This window comes from Rissa tridactyla, chromosome 6 (genome assembly GCF_028500815.1).
Source record: "Rissa tridactyla isolate bRisTri1 chromosome 6, bRisTri1.patW.cur.20221130, whole genome shotgun sequence".
Classification (NCBI taxonomy): Eukaryota; Metazoa; Chordata; class Aves; order Charadriiformes; family Laridae; genus Rissa; species Rissa tridactyla.
This window is the reverse complement of record NC_071471.1, coordinates 11,901,611-11,921,960: the sequence shown is the minus strand read 5'-3', so window position 1 is coordinate 11,921,960 and position 20,350 is coordinate 11,901,611. Positions and strand designations below refer to the sequence as shown.

General features: G+C 64.4%; 17 non-coding genes across 17 annotated transcripts; all 17 read right to left on the bottom strand.

Moving 5' to 3' along the window:
• Window positions 1–247: 247 nt before the first annotated feature.
• Window positions 248–366, bottom strand: LOC128912023 (5S ribosomal RNA). The gene has a single exon (XR_008467354.1). It is a non-coding gene; the product is annotated as a 5S ribosomal RNA (ribosomal RNA).
• A 1,013-nt stretch (window positions 367–1,379) lies between these two features.
• LOC128912128 (5S ribosomal RNA) lies at window positions 1,380–1,498 on the bottom strand. Its single transcript, XR_008467459.1, has one exon. It is a non-coding gene; the product is annotated as a 5S ribosomal RNA (ribosomal RNA).
• A 1,001-nt stretch (window positions 1,499–2,499) lies between these two features.
• LOC128912022 (5S ribosomal RNA) lies at window positions 2,500–2,618 on the bottom strand. Its single transcript, XR_008467353.1, has one exon. It is a non-coding gene; the product is annotated as a 5S ribosomal RNA (ribosomal RNA).
• A 1,129-nt stretch (window positions 2,619–3,747) lies between these two features.
• On the bottom strand, window positions 3,748–3,866 carry LOC128912212 (5S ribosomal RNA). Its single transcript, XR_008467535.1, has one exon. It is a non-coding gene; the product is annotated as a 5S ribosomal RNA (ribosomal RNA).
• Window positions 3,867–4,867: 1,001 nt separating this feature from the next.
• On the bottom strand, window positions 4,868–4,986 carry LOC128912127 (5S ribosomal RNA). The gene has a single exon (XR_008467458.1). It is a non-coding gene; the product is annotated as a 5S ribosomal RNA (ribosomal RNA).
• A 1,141-nt stretch (window positions 4,987–6,127) lies between these two features.
• On the bottom strand, window positions 6,128–6,246 carry LOC128912211 (5S ribosomal RNA). Its single transcript, XR_008467534.1, has one exon. It is a non-coding gene; the product is annotated as a 5S ribosomal RNA (ribosomal RNA).
• Window positions 6,247–7,247: 1,001 nt separating this feature from the next.
• Window positions 7,248–7,366, bottom strand: LOC128912126 (5S ribosomal RNA). The gene has a single exon (XR_008467457.1). It is a non-coding gene; the product is annotated as a 5S ribosomal RNA (ribosomal RNA).
• A 1,149-nt stretch (window positions 7,367–8,515) lies between these two features.
• Window positions 8,516–8,634, bottom strand: LOC128911977 (5S ribosomal RNA). The gene has a single exon (XR_008467308.1). It is a non-coding gene; the product is annotated as a 5S ribosomal RNA (ribosomal RNA).
• Window positions 8,635–9,647: 1,013 nt separating this feature from the next.
• On the bottom strand, window positions 9,648–9,766 carry LOC128912021 (5S ribosomal RNA). The gene has a single exon (XR_008467352.1). It is a non-coding gene; the product is annotated as a 5S ribosomal RNA (ribosomal RNA).
• A 1,160-nt stretch (window positions 9,767–10,926) lies between these two features.
• On the bottom strand, window positions 10,927–11,045 carry LOC128912209 (5S ribosomal RNA). The gene has a single exon (XR_008467533.1). It is a non-coding gene; the product is annotated as a 5S ribosomal RNA (ribosomal RNA).
• A 1,137-nt stretch (window positions 11,046–12,182) lies between these two features.
• On the bottom strand, window positions 12,183–12,301 carry LOC128912019 (5S ribosomal RNA). Its single transcript, XR_008467350.1, has one exon. It is a non-coding gene; the product is annotated as a 5S ribosomal RNA (ribosomal RNA).
• Window positions 12,302–13,449: 1,148 nt separating this feature from the next.
• LOC128912198 (5S ribosomal RNA) lies at window positions 13,450–13,568 on the bottom strand. Its single transcript, XR_008467522.1, has one exon. It is a non-coding gene; the product is annotated as a 5S ribosomal RNA (ribosomal RNA).
• Window positions 13,569–14,711: 1,143 nt separating this feature from the next.
• On the bottom strand, window positions 14,712–14,829 carry LOC128912171 (5S ribosomal RNA). The gene has a single exon (XR_008467502.1). It is a non-coding gene; the product is annotated as a 5S ribosomal RNA (ribosomal RNA).
• A 1,002-nt stretch (window positions 14,830–15,831) lies between these two features.
• Window positions 15,832–15,950, bottom strand: LOC128912018 (5S ribosomal RNA). The gene has a single exon (XR_008467349.1). It is a non-coding gene; the product is annotated as a 5S ribosomal RNA (ribosomal RNA).
• A 1,148-nt stretch (window positions 15,951–17,098) lies between these two features.
• Window positions 17,099–17,217, bottom strand: LOC128912187 (5S ribosomal RNA). Its single transcript, XR_008467515.1, has one exon. It is a non-coding gene; the product is annotated as a 5S ribosomal RNA (ribosomal RNA).
• Window positions 17,218–18,366: 1,149 nt separating this feature from the next.
• On the bottom strand, window positions 18,367–18,485 carry LOC128912106 (5S ribosomal RNA). Its single transcript, XR_008467437.1, has one exon. It is a non-coding gene; the product is annotated as a 5S ribosomal RNA (ribosomal RNA).
• Window positions 18,486–19,633: 1,148 nt separating this feature from the next.
• On the bottom strand, window positions 19,634–19,752 carry LOC128912176 (5S ribosomal RNA). Its single transcript, XR_008467507.1, has one exon. It is a non-coding gene; the product is annotated as a 5S ribosomal RNA (ribosomal RNA).
• Window positions 19,753–20,350: the final 598 nt, after the last annotated feature.

The following is a 20,350-nucleotide window of genomic DNA, read 5'->3' as shown; positions in this document are numbered from 1 at the left end:
ACATGCCACGCGCAACACTCCAGAAAACCTCCACACCCCTGCCACATGGCCCGCAGCCCCACACACCCGCCCGCCTGCCGCAACTACACCCGCACCTGCCCCAACACAGCCCCCCAAAAGACCTCCACACCCCTGCTACACGCCCCGCAGCCCCACACACCCACCCGCCTGCCGCAACGACACCCGCACCTGCCCCCCTGCCGGCCGCAACAGCAAAACGCGCAGCGCCCCTCCGCCCGCCGGCAAAAGCCTACAGCACCCGGTATTCCCGGGCGGTCTCCCATCCAAGTACTAACCGGGCCCGACCCTGCTTAGCTTCCGAGATCAGACGAGATCGGGCGTTCTCAGGGTGGTATGGCCGTAGGCACCCCTCTGCCCCACAACAGCCCTCTCCACACCCACCGCCCACACCGCCCTCCCGCACTCACGCACACCCCCACGCACACAACAACGCCTCACACCACACACACACACACAAACACACACGCAACACACGCACCTACCCACAACACACCTCACACAAAACAACACCCCACACGCAACACCCCGCAAAAAATACACACCCCTCACCACACGCACCCTGCCCTACACACACACACACGCACCCGCCTCACGCAACAACACACGCACCTGCCACAACACAACACCCCACACACAACACCACTAAATACTTACACCACACTCACGCACCACACGCGCCCTACAGCCCCACACACCCTCCCTCCTCCCGCAACAACACCCGCACCTGCCCCGACGCCTGCCAGAATACCCCACTCGCAACACCACAACGCTCGCCAGACGCTCCGCCCGACGCCAAAATCATACACCACCCAACACCCCAAAAGACCTCCACACCCCTGCTACACGCCCCGCAGCCCCGCACACCCACCCGCCTGCCGCAACACCCCACTCGCAACACCAAAACACTCAACGCCCCCCCGCCTGCCGGCAAAAGCCTACAGCACCCAACAACCCAAAAAACCTCCACAAGCCTCCCACGTGCCCTGCAGCCCCACACACCCACCCGCCTGCCGCAACCACACACGCACCTGCCCCCCCGACACAACCCCCCACCCGCAACACCAAAACGCTCAACACCCCTCCGCCCGCCCCCAAAAGCCTACAGCACCCAACATGCCACGCGCAACACTCCAGAAAACCTCCACACCCCTGCCACATGGCCCGCAGCCCCACACACCCGCCCGCCTGCCGCAACTACACCCGCACCTGCCCCAACACAGCCCCCCAAAAGACCTCCACACCCCTGCTACACGCCCCGCAGCCCCACACACCCACCCGCCTGCCGCAACGACACCCGCACCTGCCCCCCTGCCGGCCGCAACAGCAAAACGCGCAGCGCCCCTCCGCCCGCCGGCAAAAGCCTACAGCACCCGGTATTCCCGGGCGGTCTCCCATCCAAGTACTAACTGGGCCCGACCCTGCTTAGCTTCCGAGATCAGACGAGATCGGGCGTTCTCAGGGTGGTATGGCCGTAGGCACCCCTCTGCCCCACAACAGCCCTCTCCACACCCACCGCCCACACCGCCCTCCCGCACTCACGCACACAACAACGCCTCACACCACACACACACACACAAACACACACGCAACACACGCACCTACCCACAACACACCTCACACAAAACAACACCCCACACGCAACACCCCGCAAAAAATACACACCCCTCACCACACGCACCCTGCCCTACACACACACACACGCACCCGCCTCACGCAACAACACACGCACCTGCCACAACACAACACCCCACACACAACACCACTAAATACTTACACCACACTCACGCACCACACGCGCCCTACAGCCCCACACACCCTCCCTCCTCCCGCAACAACACCCGCACCTGCCCCGACGCCTGCCAGAATACCCCACTCGCAACACCACAACGCTCGCCAGACGCTCCGCCCGACGCCAAAATCATACACCACCCAACACCCCAAAAGACCTCCACACCCCTGCTACACGCCCCGCAGCCCCGCACACCCACCCGCCTGCCGCAACACCCCACTCGCAACACCAAAACACTCAACGCCCCCCCGCCTGCCGGCAAAAGCCTACAGCACCCAACAACCCAAAAAACCTCCACAAGCCTCCCACGTGCCCTGCAGCCCCACACACCCACCCGCCTGCCGCAACCACACACGCACCTGCCCCCCCGACACAACCCCCCACCCGCAACACCAAAACGCTCAACACCCCTCCGCCCGCCCCCAAAAGCCTACAGCACCCAACATGCCACGCGCAACACTCCAGAAAACCTCCACACCCCTGCCACATGGCCCGCAGCCCCACACACCCGCCCGCCTGCCGCAACTACACCCGCACCTGCCCCAACACAGCCCCCCAAAAGACCTCCACACCCCTGCTACACGCCCCGCAGCCCCACACACCCACCCGCCTGCCGCAACGACACCCGCACCTGCCCCCCTGCCGGCCGCAACAGCAAAACGCGCAGCGCCCCTCCGCCCGCCGGCAAAAGCCTACAGCACCCGGTATTCCCGGGCGGTCTCCCATCCAAGTACTAACCGGGCCCGACCCTGCTTAGCTTCCGAGATCAGACGAGATCGGGCGTTCTCAGGGTGGTATGGCCGTAGGCACCCCTCTGCCCCACAACAGCCCTCTCCACACCCACCGCCCACACCGCCCTCCCGCACTCACACACACAACAACGCCTCACACCACACACACACACACAAACACACACGCAACACACGCACCTACCCACAACACACCTCACACAAAACAACACCCCACACGCAACACCCCGCAAAAAATACACACCCCTCACCACACGCACCCTGCCCTACACACACACACACGCACCCGCCTCACGCAACAACACACGCACCTGCCACAACACAACACCCCACACACAACACCACTAAATACTTACACCACACTCACGCACCACACGCGCCCTACAGCCCCACACACCCTCCCTCCTCCCGCAACAACACCCGCACCTGCCCCGACGCCTGCCAGAATACCCCACTCGCAACACCACAACGCTCGCCAGACGCTCCGCCCGACGCCAAAATCATACACCACCCAACACCCCAAAAGACCTCCACACCCCTGCTACACGCCCCGCAGCCCCGCACACCCACCCGCCTGCCGCAACACCCCACTCGCAACACCAAAACACTCAACGCCCCCCCGCCTGCCGGCAAAAGCCTACAGCACCCAACAACCCAAAAAACCTCCACAAGCCTCCCACGTGCCCTGCAGCCCCACACACCCACCCGCCTGCCGCAACCACACACGCACCTGCCCCCCCGACACAACCCCCCACCCGCAACACCAAAACGCTCAACACCCCTCCGCCCGCCCCCAAAAGCCTACAGCACCCAACATGCCACGCGCAACACTCCAGAAAACCTCCACACCCCTGCCACATGGCCCGCAGCCCCACACACCCGCCCGCCTGCCGCAACTACACCCGCACCTGCCCCAACACAGCCCCCCAAAATACTTACACACCACTCCCACACGCCCCGCGCCCTCCAGCCCCACACACCCACCCGCCTGCCGCAACACCCCACGCGCAACACCAAAACACTCAACGCCCCCCCGCCTGCCGGCAAAAGCCTACAACAGCCCAAAAAACCTCCACAAGCCTCCCACGCGCCCCGCAGCCCCACACACCCACCCGCCTGCCGCAACGACACCCGCACCTGCCCCCCTGCCGGCCGCAACAGCAAAACGCGCAGCGCCCCTCCGCCAAAAGCCTACAGCACCCGGTATTCCCAGGCGGTCTCCCATCCAAGTACTAACCGGGCCCGACCCTGCTTAGCTTCCGAGATCAGACGAGATCGGGCGTTCTCAGGGTGGTATGGCCGTAGGCACCCCTCTGCCCCACAACAGCCCTCTCCACACCCACCGCCCACACCGCCCTCCCGCACTCACACACACAACAACGCCTCACACCACACACACACACACAAACACACACGCAACACACGCACCTACCCACAACACACCTCACACAAAACAACACCCCACACGCAACACCCCGCAAAAAATACACACCCCTCACCACACGCACCCTGCCCTACACACACACACACGCACCCGCCTCACGCAACAACACACGCACCTGCCACAACACAACACCCCACACACAACACCACTAAATACTTACACCACACTCACGCACCACACGCGCCCTACAGCCCCACACACCCTCCCTCCTCCCGCAACAACACCCGCACCTGCCCCGACGCCTGCCAGAATACCCCACTCGCAACACCACAACGCTCGCCAGACGCTCCGCCCGACGCCAAAATCATACACCACCCAACACCCCAAAAGACCTCCACACCCCTGCTACACGCCCCGCAGCCCCGCACACCCACCCGCCTGCCGCAACACCCCACTCGCAACACCAAAACACTCAACGCCCCCCCGCCTGCCGGCAAAAGCCTACAGCACCCAACAACCCAAAAAACCTCCACAAGCCTCCCACGTGCCCTGCAGCCCCACACACCCACCCGCCTGCCGCAACCACACACGCACCTGCCCCCCCGACACAACCCCCCACCCGCAACACCAAAACGCTCAACACCCCTCCGCCCGCCCCCAAAAGCCTACAGCACCCAACATGCCACGCGCAACACTCCAGAAAACCTCCACACCCCTGCCACATGGCCCGCAGCCCCACACACCCGCCCGCCTGCCGCAACTACACCCGCACCTGCCCCAACACAGCCCCCCAAAAGACCTCCACACCCCTGCTACACGCCCCGCAGCCCCACACACCCACCCGCCTGCCGCAACGACACCCGCACCTGCCCCCCTGCCGGCCGCAACAGCAAAACGCGCAGCGCCCCTCCGCCCGCCGGCAAAAGCCTACAGCACCCGGTATTCCCGGGCGGTCTCCCATCCAAGTACTAACTGGGCCCGACCCTGCTTAGCTTCCGAGATCAGACGAGATCGGGCGTTCTCAGGGTGGTATGGCCGTAGGCACCCCTCTGCCCCACAACAGCCCTCTCCACACCCACCGCCCACACCGCCCTCCCGCACTCACGCACACCCCCACGCACACAACAACGCCTCACACCACACACACACACACAAACACACACGCAACACACGCACCTACCCACAACACACCTCACACAAAACAACACCCCACGCGCAACACCCTGCAAAAAATACACACCCCTCACCACACGCACCCTGCCCTACACACACACACACGCACCCGCCTCACGCAACAACACACGCACCTGCCACAACACAACACCCCACACACAACACCACTAAATACTTACACCACACTCACGCACCACACGCGCCCTACAGCCCCACACACCCTCCCTCCTCCCGCAACAACACCCGCACCTGCCCCGACGCCTGCCAGAATACCCCACTCGCAACACCACAACGCTCGCCAGACGCTCCGCCCGACGCCAAAATCATACACCACCCAACACCCCAAAAGACCTCCACACCCCTGCTACACGCCCCGCAGCCCCGCACACCCACCCGCCTGCCGCAACACCCCACTCGCAACACCAAAACACTCAACGCCCCCCCGCCTGCCGGCAAAAGCCTACAGCACCCAACAACCCAAAAAACCTCCACAAGCCTCCCACGTGCCCTGCAGCCCCACACACCCACCCGCCTGCCGCAACCACACACGCACCTGCCCCCCCGACACAACCCCCCACCCGCAACACCAAAACGCTCAACACCCCTCCGCCCGCCCCCAAAAGCCTACAGCACCCAACATGCCACGCGCAACACTCCAGAAAACCTCCACACCCCTGCCACATGGCCCGCAGCCCCACACACCCGCCCGCCTGCCGCAACTACACCTGCACCTGCCCCAACACAGCCCCCCAAAATACTTACACACCACTCCCACACGCCCCGCGCCCTCCAGCCCCACACACCCACCCGCCTGCCGCAACACCCCACGCGCAACACCAAAACACTCAACGCCCCCCCGCCTGCCGGCAAAAGCCTACAACAGCCCAAAAAACCTCCACAAGCCTCCCACGCGCCCCGCAGCCCCACACACCCACCCGCCTGCCGCAACGACACCCGCACCTGCCCCCCTGCCGGCCGCAACAGCAAAACGCGCAGCGCCCCTCCGCCAAAAGCCTACAGCACCCGGTATTCCCAGGCGGTCTCCCATCCAAGTACTAACCGGGCCCGACCCTGCTTAGCTTCCGAGATCAGACGAGATCGGGCGTTCTCAGGGTGGTATGGCCGTAGGCACCCCTCTGCCCCACAACAGCCCTCTCCACACCCACCGCCCACACCGCCCTCCCGCACTCACACACACAACAACGCCTCACACCACACACACACACACAAACACACACGCAACACACGCACCTACCCACAACACACCTCACACAAAACAACACCCCACACGCAACACCCCGCAAAAAATACACACCCCTCACCACACGCACCCTGCCCTACACACACACACACGCACCCGCCTCACGCAACAACACACGCACCTGCCACAACACAACACCCCACACACAACACCACTAAATACTTACACCACACTCACGCACCACACGCGCCCTACAGCCCCACACACCCTCCCTCCTCCCGCAACAACACCCGCACCTGCCCCGACGCCTGCCAGAATACCCCACTCGCAACACCACAACGCTCGCCAGACGCTCCGCCCGACGCCAAAATCATACACCACCCAACACCCCAAAAGACCTCCACACCCCTGCTACACGCCCCGCAGCCCCGCACACCCACCCGCCTGCCGCAACACCCCACTCGCAACACCAAAACACTCAACGCCCCCCCGCCTGCCGGCAAAAGCCTACAGCACCCAACAACCCAAAAAACCTCCACAAGCCTCCCACGTGCCCTGCAGCCCCACACACCCACCCGCCTGCCGCAACCACACACGCACCTGCCCCCCCGACACAACCCCCCACCCGCAACACCAAAACGCTCAACACCCCTCCGCCCGCCCCCAAAAGCCTACAGCACCCAACATGCCACGCGCAACACTCCAGAAAACCTCCACACCCCTGCCACATGGCCCGCAGCCCCACACACCCGCCCGCCTGCCGCAACTACACCCGCACCTGCCCCAACACAGCCCCCCAAAAGACCTCCACACCCCTGCTACACGCCCCGCAGCCCCACACACCCACCCGCCTGCCGCAACGACACCCGCACCTGCCCCCCTGCCGGCCGCAACAGCAAAACGCGCAGCGCCCCTCCGCCCGCCGGCAAAAGCCTACAGCACCCGGTATTCCCGGGCGGTCTCCCATCCAAGTACTAACTGGGCCCGACCCTGCTTAGCTTCCGAGATCAGACGAGATCGGGCGTTCTCAGGGTGGTATGGCCGTAGGCACCCCTCTGCCCCACAACAGCCCTCTCCACACCCACCGCCCACACCGCCCTCCCGCACTCACGCACACCCCCACGCACACAACAACGCCTCACACCACACACACACACACAAACACACACGCAACACACGCACCTACCCACAACACACCTCACACAAAACAACACCCCACGCGCAACACCCTGCAAAAAATACACACCCCTCACCACACGCACCCTGCCCTACACACACACACACGCACCCGCCTCACGCAACAACACACGCACCTGCCACAACACAACACCCCACACACAACACCACTAAATACTTACACCACACTCACGCACCACACGCGCCCTACAGCCCCACACACCCTCCCTCCTCCCGCAACAACACCCGCACCTGCCCCGACGCCTGCCAGAATACCCCACTCGCAACACCACAACGCTCGCCAGACGCTCCGCCCGACGCCAAAATCATACACCACCCAACACCCCAAAAGACCTCCACACCCCTGCTACACGCCCCGCAGCCCCGCACACCCACCCGCCTGCCGCAACACCCCCACTCGCAACACCAAAACACTCAACGCCCCCCCGCCTGCCGGCAAAAGCCTACAGCACCCAACAACCCAAAAAACCTCCACAAGCCTCCCACGTGCCCTGCAGCCCCACACACCCACCCGCCTGCCGCAACCACACACGCACCTGCCCCCCCGACACAACCCCCCACCCGCAACACCAAAACGCTCAACACCCCTCCGCCCGCCCCCAAAAGCCTACAGCACCCAACATGCCACGCGCAACACTCCAGAAAACCTCCACACCCCTGCCACATGGCCCGCAGCCCCACACACCCGCCCGCCTGCCGCAACTACACCTGCACCTGCCCCAACACAGCCCCCCAAAATACTTACACACCACTCCCACACGCCCCGCGCCCTCCAGCCCCACACACCCACCCGCCTGCCGCAACACCCCACGCGCAACACCAAAACACTCAACGCCCCCCCGCCTGCCGGCAAAAGCCTACAACAGCCCAAAAAACCTCCACAAGCCTCCCACGCGCCCCGCAGCCCCACACACCCACCCGCCTGCCGCAACGACACCCGCACCTGCCCCCCTGCCGGCCGCAACAGCAAAACGCGCAGCGCCCCTCCGCCCGCCGGCAAAAGCCTACAGCACCCGGTATTCCCAGGCGGTCTCCCATCCAAGTACTATCCGGGCCCGACCCTGCTTAGCTTCCGAGATCAGACGAGATCGGGCGTTCTCAGGGTGGTATGGCCGTAGGCACCCCTCTGCCCCACAACAGCCCTCTCCACACCCACCGCCCACACCGCCCTCCCGCACTCACGCACACCCCCACGCACACAACAACGCCTCACACCACACACACACACACAAACACACACGCAACACACGCACCTACCCACAACACACCTCACACAAAACAACACCCCACACGCAACACCCCGCAAAAAATACACACCCCTCACCACACGCACCCTGCCCTACACACACACACACGCACCCGCCTCACGCAACAACACACGCACCTGCCACAACACAACACCCCACACACAACACCACTAAATACTTACACCACACTCACGCACCACACGCGCCCTACAGCCCCACACACCCTCCCTCCTCCCGCAACAACACCCGCACCTGCCCCGACGCCTGCCAGAATACCCCACTCGCAACACCACAACGCTCGCCAGACGCTCCGCCCGACGCCAAAATCATACACCACCCAACACCCCAAAAGACCTCCACACCCCTGCTACACGCCCCGCAGCCCCGCACACCCACCCGCCTGCCGCAACACCCCACTCGCAACACCAAAACACTCAACGCCCCCCCGCCTGCCGGCAAAAGCCTACAGCACCCAACAACCCAAAAAACCTCCACAAGCCTCCCACGTGCCCTGCAGCCCCACACACCCACCCGCCTGCCGCAACCACACACGCACCTGCCCCCCCGACACAACCCCCCACCCGCAACACCAAAACGCTCAACACCCCTCCGCCCGCCCCCAAAAGCCTACAGCACCCAACATGCCACGCGCAACACTCCAGAAAACCTCCACACCCCTGCCACATGGCCCGCAGCCCCACACACCCGCCCGCCTGCCGCAACTACACCCGCACCTGCCCCAACACAGCCCCCCAAAAGACCTCCACACCCCTGCTACACGCCCCGCAGCCCCACACACCCACCCGCCTGCCGCAACGACACCCGCACCTGCCCCCCTGCCGGCCGCAACAGCAAAACGCGCAGCGCCCCTCCGCCCGCCGGCAAAAGCCTACAGCACCCGGTATTCCCGGGCGGTCTCCCATCCAAGTACTAACCGGGCCCGACCCTGCTTAGCTTCCGAGATCAGACGAGATCGGGCGTTCTCAGGGTGGTATGGCCGTAGGCACCCCTCTGCCCCACAACAGCCCTCTCCACACCCACCGCCCACACCGCCCTCCCGCACTCACGCACACCCCCACGCACACAACAACGCCTCACACCACACACACACACACAAACACACACGCAACACACGCACCTACCCACAACACACCTCACACAAAACAACACCCCACACGCAACACCCCGCAAAAAATACACACCCCTCACCACACGCACCCTGCCCTACACACACACACACGCACCCGCCTCACGCAACAACACACGCACCTGCCACAACACAACACCCCACACACAACACCACTAAATACTTACACCACACTCACGCACCACACGCGCCCTACAGCCCCACACACCCTCCCTCCTCCCGCAACAACACCCGCACCTGCCCCGACGCCTGCCAGAATACCCCACTCGCAACACCACAACGCTCGCCAGACGCTCCGCCCGACGCCAAAATCATACACCACCCAACACCCCAAAAGACCTCCACACCCCTGCTACACGCCCCGCAGCCCCGCACACCCACCCGCCTGCCGCAACACCCCACTCGCAACACCAAAACACTCAACGCCCCCCCGCCTGCCGGCAAAAGCCTACAGCACCCAACAACCCAAAAAACCTCCACAAGCCTCCCACGTGCCCTGCAGCCCCACACACCCACCCGCCTGCCGCAACCACACACGCACCTGCCCCCCCGACACAACCCCCCACCCGCAACACCAAAACGCTCAACACCCCTCCGCCCGCCCCCAAAAGCCTACAGCACCCAACATGCCACGCGCAACACTCCAGAAAACCTCCACACCCCTGCCACATGGCCCGCAGCCCCACACACCCGCCCGCCTGCCGCAACTACACCCGCACCTGCCCCAACACAGCCCCCCAAAATACTTACACACCACTCCCACACGCCCCGCGCCCTCCAGCCCCACACACCCACCCGCCTGCCGCAACACCCCACGCGCAACACCAAAACACTCAACGCCCCCCCGCCTGCCCCCCCGCCTGCCGGCAAAAGCCTACAACAGCCCAAAAAACCTCCACAAGCCTCCCACGCGCCCCGCAGCCCCACACACCCACCCGCCTGCCGCAACGACACCCGCACCTGCCCCCCTGCCGGCCGCAACAGCAAAACGCGCAGCGCCCCTCCGCCCGCCGGCAAAAGCCTACAGCACCCGGTATTCCCAGGCGGTCTCCCATCCAAGTACTAACCGGGCCCGACCCTGCTTAGCTTCCGAGATCAGACGAGATCGGGCGTTCTCAGGGTGGTATGGCCGTAGGCACCCCTCTGCCCCACAACAGCCCTCTCCACACCCACCGCCCACACCGCCCTCCCGCACTCACGCACACAACAACGCCTCACACCACACACACACACACAAACACACACGCAACACACGCACCTACCCACAACACACCTCACACAAAACAACACCCCACACGCAACACCCCGCAAAAAATACACACCCCTCACCACACGCACCCTGCCCTACACACACACACACGCACCCGCCTCACGCAACAACACACGCACCTGCCACAACACAACACCCCACACACAACACCACTAAATACTTACACCACACTCACGCACCACACGCGCCCTACAGCCCCACACACCCTCCCTCCTCCCGCAACAACACCCGCACCTGCCCCGACGCCTGCCAGAATACCCCACTCGCAACACCACAACGCTCGCCAGACGCTCCGCCCGACGCCAAAATCATACACCACCCAACACCCCAAAAGACCTCCACACCCCTGCTACACGCCCCGCAGCCCCGCACACCCACCCGCCTGCCGCAACACCCCACTCGCAACACCAAAACACTCAACGCCCCCCCGCCTGCCGGCAAAAGCCTACAGCACCCAACAACCCAAAAAACCTCCACAAGCCTCCCACGTGCCCTGCAGCCCCACACACCCACCCGCCTGCCGCAACCACACACGCACCTGCCCCCCCGACACAACCCCCCACCCGCAACACCAAAACGCTCAACACCCCTCCGCCCGCCCCCAAAAGCCTACAGCACCCAACATGCCACGCGCAACACTCCAGAAAACCTCCACACCCCTGCCACATGGCCCGCAGCCCCACACACCCGCCCGCCTGCCGCAACTACACCCGCACCTGCCCCAACACAGCCCCCCAAAATACTTACACACCACTCCCACACGCCCCGCGCCCTCCAGCCCCACACACCCACCCGCCTGCCGCAACACCCCACGCGCAACACCAAAACACTCAACGCCCCCCCGCCTGCCGGCAAAAGCCTACAACAGCCCAAAAAACCTCCACAAGCCTCCCACGCGCCCCGCAGCCCCACACACCCCACCCGCCTGCCGCAACGACACCCGCACCTGCCCCCCTGCCGGCCGCAACAGCAAAACGCGCAGCGCCCCTCCGCCCGCCGGCAAAAGCCTACAGCACCCGGTATTCCCGGGCGGTCTCCCATCCAAGTACTAACCGGGCCCGACCCTGCTTAGCTTCCGAGATCAGACGAGATCGGGCGTTCTCAGGGTGGTATGGCCGTAGGCACCCCTCTGCCCCACAACAGCCCTCTCCACACCCACCGCCCACACCGCCCTCCCGCACTCACGCACACCCCCACGCACACAACAACGCCTCACACCACACACACACACACAAACACACACGCAACACACGCACCTACCCACAACACACCTCACACAAAACAACACCCCACACGCAACACCCCGCAAAAAATACACACCCCTCACCACACGCACCCTGCCCTACACACACACACACGCACCCGCCTCACGCAACAACACACGCACCTGCCACAACACAACACCCCACACACAACACCACTAAATACTTACACCACACTCACGCACCACACGCGCCCTACAGCCCCACACACCCTCCCTCCTCCCGCAACAACACCCGCACCTGCCCCGACGCCTGCCAGAATACCCCACTCGCAACACCACAACGCTCGCCAGACGCTCCGCCCGACGCCAAAATCATACACCACCCAACACCCCAAAAGACCTCCACACCCCTGCTACACGCCCCGCAGCCCCGCACACCCACCCGCCTGCCGCAACACCCCACTCGCAACACCAAAACACTCAACGCCCCCCCGCCTGCCGGCAAAAGCCTACAGCACCCAACAACCCAAAAAACCTCCACAAGCCTCCCACGTGCCCTGCAGCCCCACACACCCACCCGCCTGCCGCAACCACACACGCACCTGCCCCCCCGACACAACCCCCCACCCGCAACACCAAAACGCTCAACACCCCTCCGCCCGCCCCCAAAAGCCTACAGCACCCAACATGCCACGCGCAACACTCCAGAAAACCTCCACACCCCTGCCACATGGCCCGCAGCCCCACACACCCGCCCGCCTGCCGCAACTACACCCGCACCTGCCCCAACACAGCCCCCCAAAATACTTACACACCACTCCCACACGCCCCGCGCCCTCCAGCCCCACACACCCACCCGCCTGCCGCAACACCCCACGCGCAACACCAAAACACTCAACGCCCCCCCGCCTGCCGGCAAAAGCCTACAACAGCCCAAAAAACCTCCACAAGCCTCCCACGCGCCCCGCAGCCCCACACACCCACCCGCCTGCCACAACGACACCCGCACCTGCCCCCCTGCCGGCCGCAACAGCAAAACGCGCAGCGCCCCTCCGCCCGCCGGCAAAAGCCTACAGCACCCGGTATTCCCAGGCGGTCTCCCATCCAAGTACTAACCGGGCCCGACCCTGCTTAGCTTCCGAGATCAGACGAGATCGGGCGTTCTCAGGGTGGTATGGCCGTAGGCACCCCTCTGCCCCACAACAGCCCTCTCCACACCCACCGCCCACACCGCCCTCCCGCACTCACGCACACAACAACGCCTCACACCACACACACACACACACACAAACACACACGCAACACACGCACCTACCCACAACACACCTCACACAAAACAACACCCCACACGCAACACCCGCAAAAAATACACACCCCTCACCACACGCACCCTGCCCTACACACACACACACGCACCCGCCTCACGCAACAACACACGCACCTGCCACAAACACAACACCCCACACACAACACCACTAAATACTTACACCACACTCACGCACCACACGCGCCCTACAGCCCCACACACCCTCCCCTCCTCCCGCAACAACACCCGCACCTGCCCCGACGCCTGCAGAATACCCCCACTCGCAACACCACAACGCTCGCCAGACGCTCCGCCCGACGCCAAAATCATACACCACCCAACACCCCAAAAGACCTCCACACCCCTGCTACACGCCCCGCAGCCCCGCACACCACCCGCCTGCCGCAACACCCCACTCGCAACACCAAAACACTCAACGCCCCCCCGCCTGCCGGCAAAAGCCTACAGCACCCAACAACCAAAAACCTCCACAAGCCTCCCACGTGCCCTGCAGCCCCACACACCCACCCGCCCTGCCGCAACCACACACGCACCTGCCCCCCCCGACACAACCCCCCCACCCGCAACACCAAAACGCTCAACACCCCTCCGCCCGCCCCCAAAAGCCTACAGCACCCAACATGCCACGCGCAACACTCCAGAAACCTCCACACCCCTGCCACATGGCCCGCAGCCCCACACACCCGCCCGCCTGCCGCAACTACACCCGCACCTGCCCCAACACAGCCCCCCAAAATACTTACACACCACTCCCACACGCCCGCGCCCTCCAGCCCCACACACCCACCCGCCTGCCCGCAACACACCACGCGCAACACCAAAACACTCAACGCCCCCCCGCCTGCCGGCAAAAGCCTACAACAGCCCAAAAAACCTCCACAAGCCTCCCACGCGCCCCCGCAGCCCCACACACCCACCCCGCCTGCCGCAACGACACCCGCACCTGCCCCCCTGCCGGCCGCAACAGCAAAACGCGCAGCGCCCCTCCCGCCCGCCGGCAAAAGCCTACAGCACCCGGTATTCCGGGCGGTCTCCCATCCAAGTACTAACCGGGCCCGACCCTGCTTAGCTTCCGAGATCAGACGAGATCGGGCGTTCTCAGGGTGGTATGGCCGTAGGCACCCCTCTGCCCCACAACAGCCCTCTCCACACCCACCGCCCCACACCGCCCTCCCGCACTCACGCACACAACAACGCCTCACACCACACACACACACACAAACACACACGCAACACACGCACCTACCCACAACACACCTCACACAAAACAACACCCCACACGCAACACCCCGCAAAAAATACACACCCCTCACCACACGCACCCTGCCCTACACACACACACACGCACCCGCCTCACGCAACAACACACGCACCTGCCACAACACAACACCCCACACACAACACCACTAAATACTTACACCACACTCACGCACCACACGCGCCCTACAGCCCCACACACCCTCCCTCCTCCCGCAACAACACCCGCACCTGCCCCGACGCCTGCCAGAATACCCCACTCGCAACACCACAACGCTCGCCAGACGCTCCGCCCGACGCCAAAATCATACACCACCCAACACCCCAAAAGACCTCCACACCCCTGCTACACGCCCCGCAGCCCCGCACACCCACCCGCCTGCCGCAACACCCCACTCGCAACACCAAAACACTCAACGCCCCCCCGCCTGCCGGCAAAAGCCTACAGCACCCAACAACCCAAAAAACCTCCACAAGCCTCCCACGTGCCCTGCAGCCCCACACACCCACCCGCCTGCCGCAACCACACACGCACCTGCCCCCCCGACACAACCCCCCACCCGCAACACCAAAACGCTCAACACCCCTCCGCCCGCCCCCAAAAGCCTACAGCACCCAACATGCCACGCGCAACACTCCAGAAAACCTCCACACCCCTGCCACATGGCCCGCAGCCCCACACACCCGCCCGCCTGCCGCAACTACACCCGCACCTGCCCCAACACAGCCCCCCAAAAGACCTCCACACCCCTGCTACACGCCCCGCAGCCCCACACACCCACCCGCCTGCCGCAACGACACCCGCACCTGCCCCCCTGCCGGCCGCAACAGCAAAACGCGCAGCGCCCCTCCGCCCGCCGGCAAAAGCCTACAGCACCCGGTATTCCCGGGCGGTCTCCCATCCAAGTACTAACCGGGCCCGACCCTGCTTAGCTTCCGAGATCAGACGAGATCGGGCGTTCTCAGGGTGGTATGGCCGTAGGCACCCCTCTGCCCCACAACAGCCCTCTCCACACCCACCGCCCACACCGCCCTCCCGCACTCACGCACACCCCCACGCACACAACAACGCCTCACACCACACACACACACACAAACACACACGCAACACACGCACCTACCCACAACACACCTCACACAAAACAACACCCCACACGCAACACCCCGCAAAAAATACACACCCCTCACCACACGCACCCTGCCCTACACACACACACACGCACCCGCCTCACGCAACAACACACGCACCTGCCACAACACAACACCCCACACACAACACCACTAAATACTTACACCACACTCACGCACCACACGCGCCCTACAGCCCCACACACCCTCCCTCCTCCCGCAACAACACCCGCACCTGCCCCGACGCCTGCCAGAATACCCCACTCGCAACACCACAACGCTCGCCAGACGCTCCGCCCGACGCCAAAATCATACACCACCCAACACCCCAAAAGACCTCCACACCCCTGCTACACGCCCCGCAGCCCCGCACACCCACCCGCCTGCCGCAACACCCCACTCGCAACACCAAAACACTCAACGCCCCCCCGCCTGCCGGCAAAAGCCTACAGCACCCAACAACCCAAAAAACCTCCACAAGCCTCCCACGTGCCCTGCAGCCCCACACACCCACCCGCCTGCCGCAACCACACACGCACCTGCCCCCCCGACACAACCCCCCACCCGCAACACCAAAACGCTCAACACCCCTCCGCCCGCCCCCAAAAGCCTACAGCACCCAACATGCCACGCGCAACACTCCAGAAAACCTCCACACCCCTGCCACATGGCCCGCAGCCCCACACACCCGCCCGCCTGCCGCAACTACACCCGCACCTGCCCCAACACAGCCCCCCAAAATACTTACACACCACTCCCACACGCCCCGCGCCCTCCAGCCCCACACACCCACCCGCCTGCCGCAACACCCCACGCGCAACACCAAAACACTCAACGCCCCCCCGCCTGCCGGCAAAAGCCTACAACAGCCCAAAAAACCTCCACAAGCCTCCCACGCGCCCCGCAGCCCCACACACCCACCCGCCTGCCGCAACGACACCCGCACCTGCCCCCCTGCCGGCCGCAACAGCAAAACGCGCAGCGCCCCTCCGCCCGCCGGCAAAAGCCTACAGCACCCGGTATTCCCAGGCGGTCTCCCATCCAAGTACTAACCGGGCCCGACCCTGCTTAGCTTCCGAGATCAGACGAGATCGGGCGTTCTCAGGGTGGTATGGCCGTAGGCACCCCTCTGCCCCACAACAGCCCTCTCCACACCCACCGCCCACACCGCCCTCCCGCACTCACGCACACCCCCACGCACACAACAACGCCTCACACCACACACACACACACAAACACACACGCAACACACGCACCTACCCACAACACACCTCACACAAAACAACACCCCACACGCAACACCCCGCAAAAAATACACACCCCTCACCACACGCACCCTGCCCTACACACACACACACGCACCCGCCTCACGCAACAACACACGCACCTGCCACAACACAACACCCCACACACAACACCACTAAATACTTACACCACACTCACGCACCACACGCGCCCTACAGCCCCACACACCCTCCCTCCTCCCGCAACAACACCCGCACCTGCCCCGACGCCTGCCAGAATACCCCACTCGCAACACCACAACGCTCGCCAGACGCTCCGCCCGACGCCAAAATCATACACCACCCAACACCCCAAAAGACCTCCACACCCCTGCTACACGCCCCGCAGCCCCGCACACCCACCCGCCTGCCGCAACACCCCACTCGCAACACCAAAACACTCAACGCCCCCCCGCCTGCCGGCAAAAGCCTACAGCACCCAACAACCCAAAAAACCTCCACAAGCCTCCCACGTGCCCTGCAGCCCCACACACCCACCCGCCTGCCGCAACCACACACGCACCTGCCCCCCCGACACAACCCCCCACCCGCAACACCAAAACGCTCAACACCCCTCCGCCCGCCCCCAAAAGCCTACAGCACCCAACATGCCACGCGCAACACTCCAGAAAACCTCCACACCCCTGCCACATGGCCCGCAGCCCCACACACCCCGCCCGCCTGCCGCAACTACACCCGCACCTGCCCCAACACAGCCCCCCAAAATACTTACACACCACTCCCACACGCCCCGCGCCCTCCAGCCCCACACACCCACCCGCCTGCCGCAACACCCCACGCGCAACACCAAAACACTCAACGCCCCCCCGCCTGCCGGCAAAAGCCTACAACAGCCCAAAAAACCTCCACAAGCCTCCCACGCGCCCCGCAGCCCCACACACCCACCCGCCTGCCGCAACGACACCCGCACCTGCCCCCCTGCCGGCCGCAACAGCAAAACGCGCAGCGCCCCTCCGCCCGCCGGCAAAAGCCTACAGCACCCGGTATTCCCGGGCGGTCTCCCATCCAAGTACTAACCGGGCCCGACCCTGCTTAGCTTCCGAGATCAGACGAGATCAGGCGTTCTCAGGGTGGTATGGCCGTAGGCACCCCTCTGCCCCACAACAGCCCTCTCCACACCCACCGCCCACACCGCCCTCCCGCACTCACGCACACCCCCACGCACACAACAACGCCTCACACCACACACACACACACAAACACACACGCAACACACGCACCTACCCACAACACACCTCACACAAAACAACACCCCACACGCAACACCCCGCAAAAAATACACACCCCTCACCACACGCACCCTGCCCTACACACACACACACGCACCCGCCTCACGCAACAACACACGCACCTGCCACAACACAACACCCCACACACAACACCACTAAATACTTACACCACACTCACGCACCACACGCGCCCTACAGCCCCACACACCCTCCCTCCTCCCGCAACAACACCCGCACCTGCCCCGACGCCTGCCAGAATACCCCACTCGCAACACCACAACGCTCGCCAGACGCTCCGCCCGACGCCAAAATCATACACCACCCAACACCCCAAAAGACCTCCACACCCCTGCTACACGCCCCGCAGCCCCGCACACCCACCCGCCTGCCGCAACACCCCACTCGCAACACCAAAACACTCAACGCCCCCCCGCCTGCCGGCAAAAGCCTACAGCACCCAACAACCCAAAAAACCTCCACAAGCCTCCCACGTGCCCTGCAGCCCCACACACCCACCCGCCTGCCGCAACCACACACGCACCTGCCCCCCCGACACAACCCCCCACCCGCAACACCAAAACGCTCAACACCCCTCCGCCCGCCCCCAAAAGCCTACAGCACCCAACATGCCACGCGCAACACTCCAGAAAACCTCCACACCCCTGCCACATGGCCCGCAGCCCCACACACCCGCCCGCCTGCCGCAACTACACCCGCACCTGCCCCAACACAGCCCCCCAAAATACTTACACACCACTCCCACACGCCCCGCGCCCTCCAGCCCCACACACCCACCCGCCTGCCGCAACACCCCACGCGCAACACCAAAACACTCAACGCCCCCCCGCCTGCCGGCAAAAGCCTACAACAGCCCAAAAAACCTCCACAAGCCTCCCACGCGCCCCGCAGCCCCACACACCCACCCGCCTGCCACAACGACACCCGCACCTGCCCCCCTGCCGGCCGCAACAGCAAAACGCGCAGCGCCCCTCCGCCCGCCGGCAAAAGCCTACAGCACCCGGTATTCCCAGGCGGTCTCCCATCCAAGTACTAACCGGGCCCGACCCTGCTTAGCTTCCGAGATCAGACGAGATCGGGCGTTCTCAGGGTGGTATGGCCGTAGGCACCCCTCTGCCCCACAACAGCCCTCTCCACACCCACCGCCCACACCGCCCCTCCCGCACTCACGCACACAACAACGCCTCACACCACACACACACACACACACAAACACACACGCAACACACGCACCTACCCACAACACACCTCACACAAAACAACACCCCACACGCAAACACCCCGCAAAAAATACACACCCCTCACCACACGCACCCTGCCCTACACACACACACACGCACCCGCCTCACGCAACAACACACGCACCTGCCACAACACAACACCCCACACACAACACCACTAAATACTTACACCACACTCACGCACCACACGCGCCCTACAGCCCCACACACCCTCCCTCCTCCCGCAACAACACCCGCACCTGCCCCGACGCCTGCCAGAATACCCCACTCGCAACACCACAACGCTCGCCAGACGCTCCGCCCGACGCCAAAATCATACACCACCCAACACCCCAAAAGACCTCCACACCCCTGCTACACGCCCCGCAGCCCCGCACACCCACCCGCCTGCCGCAACACCCCACTCGCAACACCAAAACACTCAACGCCCCCCCGCCTGCCGGCAAAAGCCTACAGCACCCAAC